At 36.5% G+C, this 16180-nt stretch overlaps 1 protein-coding gene across 7 annotated transcripts in view; it reads left to right on the forward strand.

The window, feature by feature from the left end:
* Nucleotides 1–228: 228 nt before the first annotated feature.
* Nucleotides 229–16180, forward strand: part of KANSL1L (KAT8 regulatory NSL complex subunit 1 like) — a 148341-nt gene continuing 132389 nt past the window's right edge. For 2 of the 7 annotated variants that reach the window (XM_032403090.1, XM_032403097.1), the window contains exon 1: nucleotides 230–412. The gene's annotated coding sequence lies outside the window, so the exon portion shown is untranslated. Of the gene's footprint in view, nucleotides 413–13564; nucleotides 15615–16180 lie in introns of those variants that run through there. The other 5 variants (XM_032403069.1, XM_032403104.1, XM_032403111.1 and 2 more) reach the window with 4 other exon arrangements.

Here is a 16180-nt window from a genome sequence, read left to right on the forward strand (position 1 = left end):
CCCCCAGGGAGTCGCCGCGCCTCTGCACCAGGATTCGGGCGTCGTGCTCCAGCGACTTCCAGAACGCTCGCAGCCCCTGCTGCAGGCCCCGCCCCCTGCCGGGGTTTCCCCGCCACCCGCGCTCATTTGCATGGCGCTTCCCCTCCCCCGCTGCCATTGGCTGGCGTTGCGCCCCGCCCACTGCCCCTCCACCACGGCAGGGTTCCGTCCCCGAGCCGCCCGGAGCTCCGGGCAGCGGGCGGACTGTTAAACCGCGGCGGCGGCCGGGGCGGGAGCGGGGCGCGCTCTGGAGACGAGTCAGCGGCGCCCCGGGTGGGGGGAGGCGGGCGGGCAGCTAGAGATCACCTCAGCAGCCCCCACCACGGCCGGACCGAAGGTGCGGCGGCGGAGGGGAGCCAGGGCGCCCCAGCAGGCGAGTGGCCGACGTCTCAGCGGCGGGCTGAGGGGGGTGGGTCTCCTCTGCCGGGGACGGCGGCAGCGCGGGGAGGGGAGAGCGGAGAAGACCGCCGGGTGGACTTGCGGGCCAGGCAGCCGAACGGCAGCCCCTTCGCCCCCCGAATCCTATGGGCTGTTGGACGCCGGGTCCCGGCACAGGATCGCGCTCTAGGGCAGGGGTCGGACCGCAGCCAAATTTAAACGGCTAAACCTAACAGCCTTGGCAGAAGCTGAGGGGAGGGGAGAGAAGGAATGGAGGGAGGGGTGGGGGCGGACCTAGACGTGGTCACGTGGGGCAGGGGAGGGGCTTGGCGGGCCTCCCTTTTGTTTTGGCTGGCGCGTGCGCAGACGGCAGAACACGTGGTCTCCTGGGCCCGCCCCTTGTTTTAGCTGCCGCGCCTCGTCGGGTGCGGTTGAGGTGTCGGCTGTTTTTGGGGAGCTCTGAAGCGGAGCCGTCTGTGTTGGATGTGACCCTTGTTTACTTTTATTTTATACTTTATTTCAGGCAACGTTGATTTGGTTTTTAGAATTAGATGGGGTGGAGAAGAATCTAGAGAATTATTGAGGAATGGTGTTTCCAAGTTTGTGTCTCTCCGTATTTCGAAGGGACCGACGTTGCTGGAAAATTTGAGGATATGTGGTGATTGGTAGCAAGAAATAGAAGGCTGTTTTCTGGTGGTTAAAGAAAGGAAGAGGTTAGCTTTACATCCAAGAGGGAAGGCACTGGGATGGACCTTCTTGTCTTTCACTGTGAGAGGATTAGTTTTTGGTTGGTTCCCTGCCCGCTCTGCCGCGCAGATCCACTCCACCCTTTACCTCGGATCAGCTGTGAGGCGCGGCTCTGGGGGTGGGGGTGTGGGAGATCGATTTTTTTTTTTTTTTAAACAGAGATGCACATTCCTTTTTGATTCCCCAAACTTTAGTCAGCTGGTGAGATTTAAGACGGTAACTTCTTTCGTCTTACTCATTTGGCTTAACTTCGTGCTGAGTTTGGTTCTGTAGGAATGTTTTTAAAATACAGGATGGGGCAGTTTTGTTACCAACTAAGCCTAAGTGAGATATTTACCAATACTGCAGACAAAACTGACTGTTTTTGACTAGGTAAAAGTGGGTCTAAAAATAATTCAATATTGGAGAAAAACCTGGTGTTCTGGAATGTAGATTGCTTGAAAAAGAGTTTAGCATTGAGTGGTTTCTACTGTTTCCAATTCTTAACTGGCCGTTTCCTTGGGCAAGTCACAACCCCTCTTTTCTCAATGTTTGTTTCGTCTTGTAAATAGTTTCATAATACTGTCCCTGCTTTAAGAGATTGTTATGAGAATTAAATACCTTGTGTTAGTAAAAGTAGTTTACAATCTTTACCAACACTGCAAAAATACAGAAATTGCTAAGTGACATGGTTTTATAGTAAAAGTTTTTTTTTTTAATCCAGCATACTGGAAGATTATAAACTGAATGAATCATGAAATAGGATATATTTGAATATCTTCAAAATCTATTGTAGTAACTATTATCTTTGATTCTCCCTGTTTCCACCTACTTGATCAGTGTCAGGTTGCCATCATTTCTTTGTAGTTTTAATCTAGAAAGATTATCATTACTTCTCTTCCCTAGCGCTTCTAGAGTAAGTTTTTACATGAATTTTTTCTTAATCCAGGCCAATTCTATGACACTTATTTTTTACATTTATCGTTTGCGTGTGTATCGTATGTGCCTTTTCAAATAACAATTGCTTATTTTATTAAATAATCTTATAAAATAATTTGGAAAATAAAGATGAGTGCAAATAATACAGTTTGTATTTCTAAATATGTGTATTTGTGAATTTTTCCTATAACTGGGTTCATGTGATATATTTTCATTTAATTCCACCTCATAAATGTTCCCATGTCATTAGTCTTTGAAAAATTATATTTGGCTGCTTAAAATTATATCATGTAACTATTATATTTAAAATTTTTCCTATTGGCAGATCTTTGGGATGTTTCTGTTGTTTTGCTAACAAACTACACTACAGAGAATTGCCTTTTACATAAATCTTTGAAATTTTTTTTCCCCTTAGATTTGTAAAAGAGATTACTAGGTCAGAGTCTGGGGTTGTGTGTGTTTAAGGCTCTTGAACATCACCAAACTACCTTCCAGAATGTTGTATCAATTTATACTCATCTCGTGTATGAGCCAGCCTCACATTATGTCCTTGTTCATCATCTAGTGTTAGTATTGAAACAAAAAACCTTGCTTTAATTTGCCTTAAGTTATTGTTTCCACAATAACTGTGGTATATCTATCTTCTTACTGTAAGCTGCTTCAAGGAGAATATATTTCATATTTGACATGTTGCAAATCACAAAGTGGGTGCTCAATGAATACTTGCCAGTTGGCTTATTAATATTTACCTTTTTGACCTCTGGAAGATCAGGAAATGATGTCTTATTTTTTTTGTCTTACTCAGTTTACCAGTACATTGTTGGCAGTATACCGTAATTGTTTGATTCATTACTTTGAGTACTTCTCCCTTCAGATAGGGGCCTCACTGATCTCACAGTTGTCTCCTAAAAAGGTCCAGTGACTTCTCATGTTCAACTCCTGCATTATCCAAGAGTTCTATCCAGTTTTTTATGCCATTTATCATGATAAACTATTTCATTTCCTTTATTCATTTATCTATCTTGTATGGAATTCACTTACAGATTTCACTTTGATCATTCTAGTTTCATGTGTAGCCTTTTCTGTGTTTTTTTTTTATTTTTTATTTATTTTTTGGTGTTATTTTTTTTAAAGCCTACTATCTAAAGTTCCTTTATTTCATTATTCACATTGTTCCATGTATTACTGCCTATAACATTTTTTACTGCCTTTAACCTACCACATAAACCTTATATTTCATCTGTAATTTTTATTTTCATTTATTTGGTTATTTTCCTTTCATGTCCTTTTGCATTGGTCTGTACAGTTTTAGATCGTAAAGGAGGCAGAAAGCTGTTTCTTTCGGGTTTAGAATTGTGTTTAGGATTGTTTACCAATTGGGTTTCACAAGTTAAAAACTGCAAGGAGTGGGGCTGCTTGCAACAGAAGTGACAGGTCGTAGGGAATTAGCGACCAGTTTACTGACTTTAAAGCATATCATCTTATACCTCTATCCTAAAAGTCCTGACTGCATTATGGGACTATAAGGGAATACTCTACATAAGGATGACCCTGAATCATCAGTACAATCTTACATTACTTTCTGTATGTTCAATTTCAAAAGGCAAGGAAGGTGTATCATTTCCACAAGATTTCTATTTGTTTTTCCTTTTAGATGTTGTCTTAAGAGAGATTTCAGTGAACTGGGCTCCTTACTGCATGTAGGATAAATAATCAGCAAATGTTAATAAAAATGGTAATATTGTACTTGCCTGTGGACAGTCTATAATGAAAATCTGAAGACAATAATGAAAGTCTTTAATACTTGATGATATGTTTAGGATTTTAGAAGCACATTTTATTTCTATATGGATGCGACAGTTCTCTAAGTATTGCAGAATTGGGAGAAAAGGCATTCATTTATAATATTGAGGTTTTGTTAACATTTGTAATGAACTTTGTATTTATTGTCTGGTTTCGGTTCTAGAAGACCAAGAATTCTCAAGCATGTTTTTCAAAGTAATTTTTAAAAAGTTTTATGTGTAGATCATTAATCAGTGTTTAACGACTTGAAATTAAATTGGAGCAAATATGATAGTACACTTCTAAATGTAAATTTCTGGATCCAAGCAGATGTACACACACACAAAAAACAACTCTTCATTTATATTCCTATGAGTCATGCACTTATAACTGAGTAGTAATAATTCTGCTTGAAGTATGATCTGTTTGATGTATTATGTGGCCACCCAAGTGGCTTTATCTTTAATTAAATTCCTTTAGTCTTCAAAGAGAATTCCTTTTTAGGGATAGTTTTCAAAGTGGAAGAAGTTCTTGCTGTAAACATTACTGAGTACAAAGTACTGAGCCAACTGTACCCTGGTCATGCCAATTACTGCAGTGTTTTCTGCTGTAAATTGAGAATGCCCACATTTAAGAAAGAAATCTTGAAAACATGACACTGTATTTTGTATTTATATCTTCCATTAATTCCTGTATTTTTGAGGAGTAAAATTAATACCAGTGTAAACTCTTTCTCATTACTATTGTTTTAATTAGATTTTTTCTTTATGAGTTACAAATTAAAATTTTTGAGTCTTATATTTTAGTAATGTTTGAAAGAGCTTTTCATACTTTGCTAAGAGAATTTGTCTTTTTTCCTATTCTTTCTCTGACTGTTATTCTAATGGATCAGCTGTCTGAATCACATTTAAGTTGTTACTGTGCAAATAATTTAATATTTGTCCCTACTTCAGGCTTTTCCCCTTTCTCAAAATGTCATTGGTAGTTTTTACTGTCTAAAACTTAAGGATGAATCTGCCTTATTTGTGATAATGTAATTCCTAGTTCGTGTTACTACATTTAAGATAACTGGGATTATCCAGATTCCAGTCAAAAGAGTAAATTTAATGTTCAGGGTGGATTTGAATAGGGTATTTTCCATGGACTATATGAAATATACATACACGTGCTAGAATATAAATCATAGTTAAAATCTGGAGCAGTACTTTAGGGGGTGGAAAATCAGATTTGGCCTTTAATTTTTAATGTTCATTTTCAGGAGGAAGGGTGGTTTTTATCTAAATTATCTAGATTATCAGTTTCATTTCTGAAGATAGACTAGATTAGCAAACTTTTGATTTTTTTCTTAGAAAAGTAGAAATGCCAAAAATTATTTGGTATATATGACATATATATTGTAAAGACCTGATCTAAGTGTTGGGATCAACTCAGTAATTATTGACATCATAATTATCTCACTATGTACATGCAATTTTTGAGGGATGACATAATATTTATTATATCTCATGATGTCTACAGGACCATTTTATATTTAATGCTAAATTCATAAATATGTATGATTTATAAAAAAAGATTATGTCACTAATGGAAACATTTTGTAGACATCAGGGCAAAGCTTTTTATTTGTGGTAACGTAACAATTGATTTCTTCCTTAATTCACAATGAATGTGTTGGATTAGATTGTAGAACAAAAGTTAGAATTTATGATGTAGACTTTTTACTGAACTAATTTGATTTATATAATAATGAGTTTAATATGGACAAAAAGAAAAGACAAAAAGTTTTAATTCTTTGTAGTTTTTAAATGTTTATAATTTAAAGGCATAAACTTTGCCTGGCTGCAATTTTCTCTCTGATTGGTATTTTTTTGTGAGACTTCTAAGAAAAAAGGATATGTAGTGAGATCCGGACTGTTCACTATAGGGTTATTTACTTGGTGGATTATCTGTAAAAGATTTATAACAGATTAGTTTTTGGTTTTGTTTTTTGCCACCCTCAAAATTTCTGGGCTGTGGATGTGCTAAAGAATTTTTTAATTAACTAATTAATTAAAACTGGAATGTAAGTTGAAAACTTTGTTGTAAAAACATAGAAGTGAAATTCATGCTCAGGAAATACAGTTGATTTTTGGATTATCAAGAACATTTGCTTCTTGACAGATAATTAGGATAATCTGAAAGGGTACTGATATGGTTGGTTTCTTAGCTTGCAGATCCTGTTAGATTAATATTTTAGTTCTGTGTTTGTGGCCAAAAGGAGTTCAGTTTTTCTCAGTTTTATCCATTACAGGTTCTTTGAAGTCCTATATATTAAACTCTTAGAAGAGGTACCTGTTTTACCTGAGTATCTTAGGTGTATATGAAATAAATGGTGCCTGGAATAGAGTACAGTATTTTAGCAGCTTGAAAGAAATTTCTTAGATTTAGCTAAGATCCAAGTACTTTTTGCACCACACAGTTATGTGCCTGATTAGAAACTGAATAATTAGAAACCAGAATAATTAGAAACTAAATATTCATGAGATCAAGATGCTTCTTTGATGCTTCTTTGAAAGCTTTTTAAGGATTTGTCTTTTCCATATTTTTGAACATTCTGAAATACTATAGGTGCCTAAAAATACAAAACAATATGTTTGGCTAAGAACTTTGGGGACTAATATTTTAGTTAATGGTTGATTCTTGTTTACTTAGGGGGACTATACTTTATACTTTGTACTGTCCAGTACAGTAGTCCTTAACCACATGTGACTATCAAGCTCTTGAAATGTGTTTAGTCCAAATTGAGTTTGTTAAATGTAAAAAACACTGGATTTTGAGACTTAGCACATCTCATCAAGATACTTTTATATTAATTACAGACTGAAATATTTTAATAAATTAAAATTTCATTTTTACTTTTTAAAATATATTCTAGTAGCAGATTTAAAATTAAATGTGTAACTCATATCATATTTCTACTGGACAGCAGTGTTCTATACTAATATTTCCTAATCTTAAGACTCCTTTCATAATAAAGTATCTCATGAACCTCCTTCCTAGGCATTTTAAAATATAGTTGACCCTTGAACAATGTGGGGGTTAGGTGTGCTGACCCCCCATGCAGTCAAAAATCTACGTATAACGTTTGACGCCCCCCCCCCCCCACCAAAACTTAGCTACTAATAGCCTGCTGTTGACTGGAAGTCTTACCTATAACACAAATACCTGATTAACACATATTTTGTATGTTAGGTGTATTATATATTCTTACAATAAAATAAGCTAGAGAAAAGAATGATTAAGTCGTAAAAGAAAATGCATTTACAGTACTGTATTTCTTGAAAAAAATCCACATGTAAGTGGACCCACACAATTCAAACCCATGTAATTTTATTATTTTTTGAAGCTATTTATTGAAGAAATATTTACTAAGGGCCTGCTTGCTATGTGCCAAACGGTATTCTAGGATACAGCACTGAGTGAAAACATTCAAACCCCGCCTTCATGTGGCTTTCATTTTAATGGGAAAAATATGTGATAAATGATTTTTAGATGAACTATTATTTGTTGTAAGTATACTATTATTGTATATAATTGTATATAAATTATGTAATACAATTTTAATAGAGTGCTTCATTTATCCAGTGATATATGCTATTTACTTTTGGCATTTGTCTTATTCATGTTCTCTGAACTTTCTGGATTTGTGGTTTGATGTCTGACATTAATTTGGAGGCATTCTCAGTTATTGCTTCAAATATTTCTTCTTTTTTGTATTCAGCATCTGGTATTCTTGATTTTGGCTCAGGTCATGATCTCATGATCTCATGATCTCATGGTCTCAGGGCTGTGAGACTGAGCCCCATATCAGATTCCGCACTCAGCCAGGAATCTGCTTGGGATTCTCTCCCTCTTCCTCTCCCCTGACTCATGCTCTCTCTCTCTCTAAAATAAATACATAAATCTAAAAAAAAAAAAAAAAACCGCTTCTGGTCCTTTGGCTTTAAATACTGTTTATAACCAGTGACTCCCAAAAATGGTATCTCTATGAATTCTTGCTTGAACTCTAGACTTGTTTATCTAACTACTTCCACTTGGATGGCTAATAGGTACTTCAAAGTCAACATATCCCAAACAGAACTTTTTATTTTTCTCCCTCAACCTTCTGTCTCCTCGATTCTGCTCCATTTCAGAAAATGGCATCACTGACAACTCAGTTGCTCAATCCAAAAATCTAAGAGTCATAATTAATTGCTTCCTTTACCTTTGGCCCCATAAAATCTTGGCTATCAAAAGTTTTGTCAGTTCTACCTTGAAACGTATCTTAGATTCATCCATTTTCATTTCTAGTACTACCTCACTAATCCCAAGCCACTGGTACTATCTCTTGTTTAGATTACTTCAAGTAGCTTTTTAATTGGTCTCCCTGCTTCTCTTCTTGGAAGCCATTTCCATTCTTTCTCCTATACAAACTTTTTCTTTGTAGAACAGCTAGAGGAATTTTTTAAAAATAAAAATGTGTATTAAATCATGTTACTATCTTATCCAAATACCTTTAGGGGTTTTCCTTTGACTTACATAAAATGTCTTGGCAAACCATTTGTCTCTCTGATCTTATTTCCTCTTACTTTGTCTCTCTGGCTCATTACGTTCTAGATATATTTGTTATTTTTGTTCCACAAACACACCAAAATTATTCCTGTTTAAAAACATTTTATTAGTTGGCTTTTTTTCTTGGAAGGCTCTTACCCCCAAGTCTTGGTTGGTTCGTTACTGTCATTTCAGATCTCAGAGCAGATGTCACCAACACCAAGGCCTTCGTTCATCTACAAATCTAAAGTAACTCCTGTCTCAATGTTGACATGCTGTATCGCTGTTTAGTTTTTTATAAGAACACTAGGGAACCCTTATTTACTTGGTATTTTTTTGTCTGTTTACTCTGTATCTACCATTTGCTAGAATGTAAGCTCTGTGAGAATGGAAACCTTATCTTTGATGTTCACTGTCATCTCTCTAGTAACTAAGATGGTGTTTGTTATATTTGCTCAATAAATATGTATTAACTGAATTGTTGAATGTTTGGCTTTATATTGAATATATATTAAATGGAGGTTAAAAATCTAGCTCCTACCAAAAATAGACAAAACTATATGACTCAAGGTTGGCCATTTCTTCATTTTCTGCTTTTTGAAAGTCAGTTTGTCTCTTTTTAAACTTGTTTATTTCTGTAATTTTTGGAAAGTTTTCGTTTTGTTTTTAAAAGATGAAGTAGGTTTTCAGCTGCCATTCACAAGCACTTCTTTATAAATAACATGTTGTGGTGTGGATAGTCTTTATACTCAAATGAAAACCAGATGACTTTACTTGTAGCTAGATATTCTTACTGTCTTGTTTTTTTAAATTGGCTTCTGAAATACTGGAAGTGCTATAAAATAATTGTGATCATGTGGAATACACTTTATAGAACTAATGGGACTAATTTTTTTTAATGTTGACATTTTTTATATTTGGTATTTGTAAGCCTTTAAAAATTTTTATGCCATTTTTTTTACTTAAAAAAGGAAAAAAGCAATCATCATTTCAACTCTGTACAACAAACATTAGAAATAGATATCATTCCAAAATAGTTGCAAGAAAATTGCAGTTTTATGGTCTATGTCACCACATCCTATAATATGTATTTCCAAGGGGAAAAAAGCTACAGTATGTTGAACACTTGACTGTCACCCATAATCTGAAAACTCAAGAACATGGACTTTTGAGGCAAATCAACATCAGTCACCAAAACTTGTTTAGCTTACTATTGAGGTAAATTTGCAGAATTCATTATTTTATGTTCTAAATCAGTATTTCTTATGTATTCTGCCTCTAGCCGTTTGTCTGTTATGCCTAAAAATGAAATAGTAAGTGACTGAAAATAACTACAGTTTAAAACTGTGTAATGGTTGGGCACCTGGGTGGCTCAGTCGTTAAGCGTCTGCCTTCGGCTCAGGTCATGATCTCAGGGTCCTGGGATCGAGCCCCGCATCAGGCTCCCTGCTCCGCGGGAAGCCTGCTTCTCCCTCTCCCCTCCCCCTGCTTGTGTCTCTCTCTCTGTCAAATAAATAAATAAAATCTTTAAAAACAAACAAACAAACAAAAAAAAAAACAAAAAAAAAAAACTGTGTAATGGTTGAAGCCATTACTTAGAGTTAACCTGAATGGTAAAAAAAAAATCTTTCAGGAGTATGCACATTTGATTTCTACTAACTTGAACATATATCTTCTGCATAAATTGTTATGTTTTAGTTTCTTATGTTTAGTATTTAATTTTGAGGAAGTCCAGTTTATCAATTTTATGAATAATGTTTTTGTTGTCCTATCTAAAATCTTTGTCTAACCCATAAAGATTTTTTTCTGTGTATTTTTCTAGAAGTTTTATGGTTTTAAGTTTAACTTTTAGGTCTATGATCCATTCTGTTGGATGTGACTGTTTTTATATAAGGTATATCCTATGAGATATGAGTTAAGTTTCAGTGTTTTGCATATGGATGTCTTATTGTTCCAGAACCATTTGTTTAAAGTTAGTCTTTTTACATTGAATTGCCATTACATCTTTGTCAAAAATCAGTTGACCATATGTGTGGTGGTTTGTTTTGGAGCTCTCTATTCTATTGATTTTGTGTTCGTTCTTTTACCGATGCCACATTTATTTTGACTAAATAGATAGGTAGTTTGAGTCCTTCAGCTTTGTTCTTTCTCTTGTTTTGTTTTCTAGTTCCTTGGCTTTTCCATATGAATTTTTTTTTTTTTTAAGATTTTATATATTTATTTGTCAGAGAGAGAGAAAGAGAGCGAGCACAAGCAGGGGGAGTGGCAGGCAGAGGGAGAAGCAGGTACCCTGCTGAACAAGGAGCCCAATGCGGGACTCCATCCCAGGAGCCTGGGATCATGACCTGAGCCGAAGGCAGGCGTTTACTGGCTGAGCCACCCAGGTGTCCCTCCATGTGAATTTTTGAATCAGCTTTTGATATCAGCAAAAAATTCTGCCAAGATTTTGATTAGGATTGTGTTGAATCTATAGATCAGTTTTTTAAGAAGAATTAACATTGTAACAATATTCAATAATCCATGAACACAGCATATCACTCCATTTAGGGTGTTCCTTGCTTTTTTCATCCAGTTTTTCATTTTAGAAATATAAATGATGTTTGTATCTTGACCTTATATTTGCTACCTTAGTAAACTCATTAGATCTAGAAGCTTTTTTTTTTTTTTTTTTAATAGATCCCTTGGGATTTTCCATGTAGAAAATAATTTCATCTGTGAATAGAAACAATTTTACTTTTTCCTTTCCAATCTGTATGCTTTTTATTTCTTTTTTCTTCATCTGTTCCATTGGCTAGGACCTCAGTATGATGAATAGGAGTGGTGAGAACAGACACCTTGTCTCATTACCAGTCATCGGGCAAAGGCATCAGTCTTTCATCATTAATTGTAAAGTGATCTGTAGGCATTTGTATAGATGCTCTTTAAACAGTTTTCTTTCTTTTCCTTATCTGAGGGTTTTTTTCCTAGTCATGAATGAATATTAGATCTTGTCAAATGCTTTTTCTTCACCTATTAAGATCATAAAATTTTCTTTTTTTAAATTTTATTTATTTGTCAGAGAGAGAGTGCATAAGCAGGGGGGCATTGACAGGCAGAGGGAGAAGCAGGCTCTCTGCTGAGCAAGGAGCCCGATGCAGGACTAGATCCCAGGACCCTGGGATCATGACCTAAGCCAAAGGCAGACACTTAACTGACTGAGCCATCCAGGCGTCCCTATATTTTCTCTTTTAATCTTTTAATGTGGTGAATATCAGTGATTATTTACTTATTTACTTTAAGAGAGAGCAAGCAAGTGTGAGCAGGGGGTGGGAGGGAAGGGCAGAGGGAGATGGAGATAGAATCTTAAGCAGGCTCCACGCTTAGCGCAAAGCCGGATGCGGGGCTCAATCTCACGACCCTGAGATCATGACCTGAACCCAAATCAAAAGTCAGTCACTTAACCGACTGAGCTACGCATGCACCTCCAAGGATTGAATTTTTATAATAATATTGAGCCACAGTTGGTCGAGTGGCTGAGTCTTGATTTTGGCTCAGGTCATGATCTCAAGGTCCTGGGATCAGGTCCTGTGTTGGGCTCTGTGCTCAGTGGGGAGACTGCTTCAGGACTCTCTCTCTCCTTCTGCCTCTCTCCCTGCTCATTCACTTTGTCTCTCTAAAATAAATAAATCTTAAAAAAAAAAAAGATTAAAAATATTGAGCCAGTATGGGGTGCCTGGGTGGCTCAGTCCTTAAGCATCTGCCTTCAGCTCAGGTAATGATCCCAGCAACCTGGGATCAATCCTGGCATTAGGCTGTCTGCTCAGCGCGGAGCTTGCTTCTCCCTCTCCAGCTCCCTCATGCTTGTGTTCCATCTCTTCTATCTCTCTCTGTCAAATAAATAAAATCTTAAAAAAAAAAATACTGAGCCAGTATGTACTAATTGAAAACCACATTTGGTTGTGACACATTATATTTATATATTGCTTTGTTTGTAACATTTATTTTAAAAATAATAATTGAAATAGGTGTTGTTATGATTTATTACTACCGAAATCTTGGAACACATTTCAAAATCAAGCCTCACTTGTTTGTTTATTAATTCAATCAACAAATATTTGACAATTATTATATACCTAAGTGCTGGCAGTTGGAACCTTGGCCAAAATATAGGTCTGCCCTTAAAATAAATTCCTTACTAGAATGTAATAAAATATCAGATCGTGACTATCAGGAACAATAAGCATTATAAGGAAGTGGAGTGTCATGAATTGAGAGGCTAAAGCTATTTTACATATATTAGTCAAGTCAAGACCCTGATGAGGGGATTGTAGAGCAGAAATATGAATGTATTGAGGGAGCCAGCCATCTTATCTGTGGAAAATTGTTCCAGGCTGAGAGAATTGCAAGTACAAAGTCCCTGAAGCAGGGACTTTTCTGGTGTGTTTCAAGAATAGCACCGAGGCCAGTGTTGCTGGAGTGTAGTAATCCATGAAGAGAGATGTAGAATATGAAGTGATCAGGGACCTGATAATGTAGAACTTTGTAGGCCATGGAAAGGACGACTTTGGATTTTATTCTGAACGTAATGGTAACCACTTACTTACTCACCAGGTATTTACTGAGCATCTGCCGTGTGTAAGATACTTTTCATGTTGATGGTAAGCAAGCATACCTTGGAGATATTGTGTGTTCAGTTCTAGACCACCGAAACGAAGCAAATATTGCAATAAAGCAAGTCAGATGAATTTTTTGCTTCCCAGTGCATAAAAGTTATGTTTACACTATACTGTGGTCTATTAAGTATGCAATAGCATTATGTCTGAAAAAACAATATACAGTTGACTTTTGAACAACATAGGTTTGAACCCTCTGCATCCACTTACACATGGATTTTTTTTTCAATAAATACAGTGCTGTAAATGTGTTTTGATTTTCTTAACATTTTCTTTTCTCTAGCTTTAGTGTAAGAATATACTAATATAACACAAAATCTGTGTTATTTGACTGTTTATATTAGTAAGGCTTCTAGTAGTTAAGTTTTGGAGGAGTTAGAATTATACATGGATTTTCAACTGTGTTGGTGGTTGGCACCCCAGCCCCTGCATTGTTGAAGGGTCACCTGTACATACCTTAATTAAAAAATAGTTTGATGTTAAAAACTGTCATTTGAGCTTTTGGTGAATCATAAACACTAATGAAGATCACCATTACAAATATAATAATAATGAAGAAGTTTGAAGTATTGTGAGAATTACGAAAATGTGACACGGAGACATGAAGTGAGCATATGCTGTTGGAAAAACAGCATCAATAGACTTGCTTGATGCAGGGTTGCCACAGACATTCAGTTTGTAAAAGAGAAAAAAAACACTGTCTGCAAAGTGCAATAAAGTGAAGTGCAATAAAATGAGGGATGCCTGTAGTAGTTAACAAAATAGTCGAAAATCCAAGCCTTCATAGATCTTTAGAAATGTTAGTGGTAAGTGTAGTTTATGTAATATGGAGGAAGTCAGAAATGGCAGAGTTTAGAATAATCAATTAGGATACACTGTTATATGTAATGATCACATATTTAAATAATTTTAAAAAGTGGGATAATGCACTTATGTTTAATGATAAAACTAAACATTAAGCGGGATTTATTCCAGGGATACAAGGGTGGTTCAGTATTTGCAAATCAATCACCATGATACATCATATAAAATAAAGACTATATGAACATAATTTAATCTTTTATTTACAGGAGACATCTATTTTCATGAGTTTCTTTTGGTTGCAATGTAGAAAGACTTTCAGGCTGAGATTTTTATAAGGATACACTTGGGAATATAATATAGAGGAACTTCATGGAAATCCTAGAATTGGAACTGTGGAATGGATGGGCTTTCTAGAGACTAGAACCCAGTCTTCATATCCAAGTGTATTAGTTATCTATTGCTATGTAACATATTAGCCCCCAATTTAATGTCTTTTTTTCACAGTTTCTATGGGTCAGGAATCTAAGCATGGCTCAGCTGGGTGCTTCTGGCTCGAGATTTCACACAAGGTTGCAATCTGTGTTGGCTGGGGCTTCTGTCATCTGAAGGCTTGACTGGGGGAGGATCTGCTTCTCAGACTGCTCGCATAACTTTTGGCAGGCTTTAGGTAGTTGCTGTCTGTTGGCTGCAAACATGAGTTCTTTGCTGTGTGGGTCTTCCAGCTCACAGCATGGCAGCTGGCATCCCAGAGTGAGAGAGGGTGACAAGATGGAACCTAATCTCAGAAGTGATATCCCATCACCTCTCGTGAGTTCTGTTTGCTAGAAGCAGGTCAGCAAATCCAGTCCATACTTGAAAGGATTACACAAGGGCATGAATAACCAGGATATGGGGATTATTAAGAGCATTTTAGAAACTGCCTATTGTACCAAGTAAGCCCTAGAGATCTCACCAGAATTTTTTGTGTGTGTTTTATTCTAGTTCTCTACCATAAATGCCCCAAGGCAGTCTAAATGTACATTTTTTGGCTACCAATTATAGTTCTTAACTATTAATATTTATTTTTGCATCTTAGTTTTCCCTTATATTTAGTTTATCTAGGGGCTGAGATGAACTCTACTGCCTCATGATATTTTACCTTCTGCCTCTGCTGTTAGTCACTTTGAATATGTCCCTAGCACCTTGTTCAGATTTTTGAGAGAGAGAAGGTGGGTAGGGAGGGGATATAGTATGTTTTGAATATACCTCCCTCATCTGTGAACACAGTTTTCCTTAGAAAGCAGTGTGGATATCTAAATACCATTGTAGATGTTTATTGAATAGAAGATAATAGAATATTTCTCATAAAATTAGAAAACTTTGAGATATACAGACTTTGAGGAGAGAATTATATAGAAATCTCTACATTTTTTTGAGACATTACACAGTAAAGTATAAGAAAGGCAAACATCTCTTTATAGTCAGTTCTATGCCCATCATGGGGCTTGAACACACGACCTTGAGAGCAAGAGTTGCGTGTTTTACTGATTGAGCCAGTGAGACACCCCCAAACATCTATATTTTTATCACACAGAATTAAGAACCATTAACATTTGTTCATTTTGCATTTAAGTCTTTTTCCCCCAGGTAATAAAGTTTGTAGTTGAAACTCAGCTCCTCTTAAACCACCACTCTTAGTTCTGTTTCATGGAACTTACCTGATGTGCAACTACTGTTACAGATTTGGTGGGTATTTTTCTGGTTCATTTTTTATTCTTGTAAACACATAAACACACACACACACACACACACACACACACACACACATTTATGTGGTGTGGTCTTGTGTTTGTATTTTTTTTCCCCCAAATCAATACAGCTTTTATTGAATCTTTGAAATATCACAAATAAGTCTGAAAAATCATCTGGTATCTTGCTGTTTCTGTAGCTGGACAACTTAGATCTTATTCATCAGCCTGAATTGTTCCTTTTTCAGAAGCATAGAAAACATCCAAAAATTTTCTGATGTCTTTTTTTTTTTTTAAAGATTTTATTTATTTATTTGACAGAGACAGAGATAGCAAGAGCAGGAACACAAGCAGAGGGAGCGGGAGAGGGAGAAACAGGCTTCCCACCGGGCAGGGAGCCCAATGTGGGACTTGATCCCAGGACGCTGGGATTATGACCTGAGCAGAAGGCAAATGCTTAACAACTGAGCCACCCAGGCGCCCTGCTGTCTTTGTTTTTAACTATTGTAGCTTGCTGAGTCAAAGCAGCTGAGTTTGATACAAGTTCAGTGTCAACTTTCTTCA

Source organism: Phoca vitulina, unplaced genomic scaffold (genome assembly GCF_004348235.1).
Source record: "Phoca vitulina isolate PV1807 unplaced genomic scaffold, GSC_HSeal_1.0 scaffold1, whole genome shotgun sequence".
Classification (NCBI taxonomy): Eukaryota; Metazoa; Chordata; class Mammalia; order Carnivora; family Phocidae; genus Phoca; species Phoca vitulina.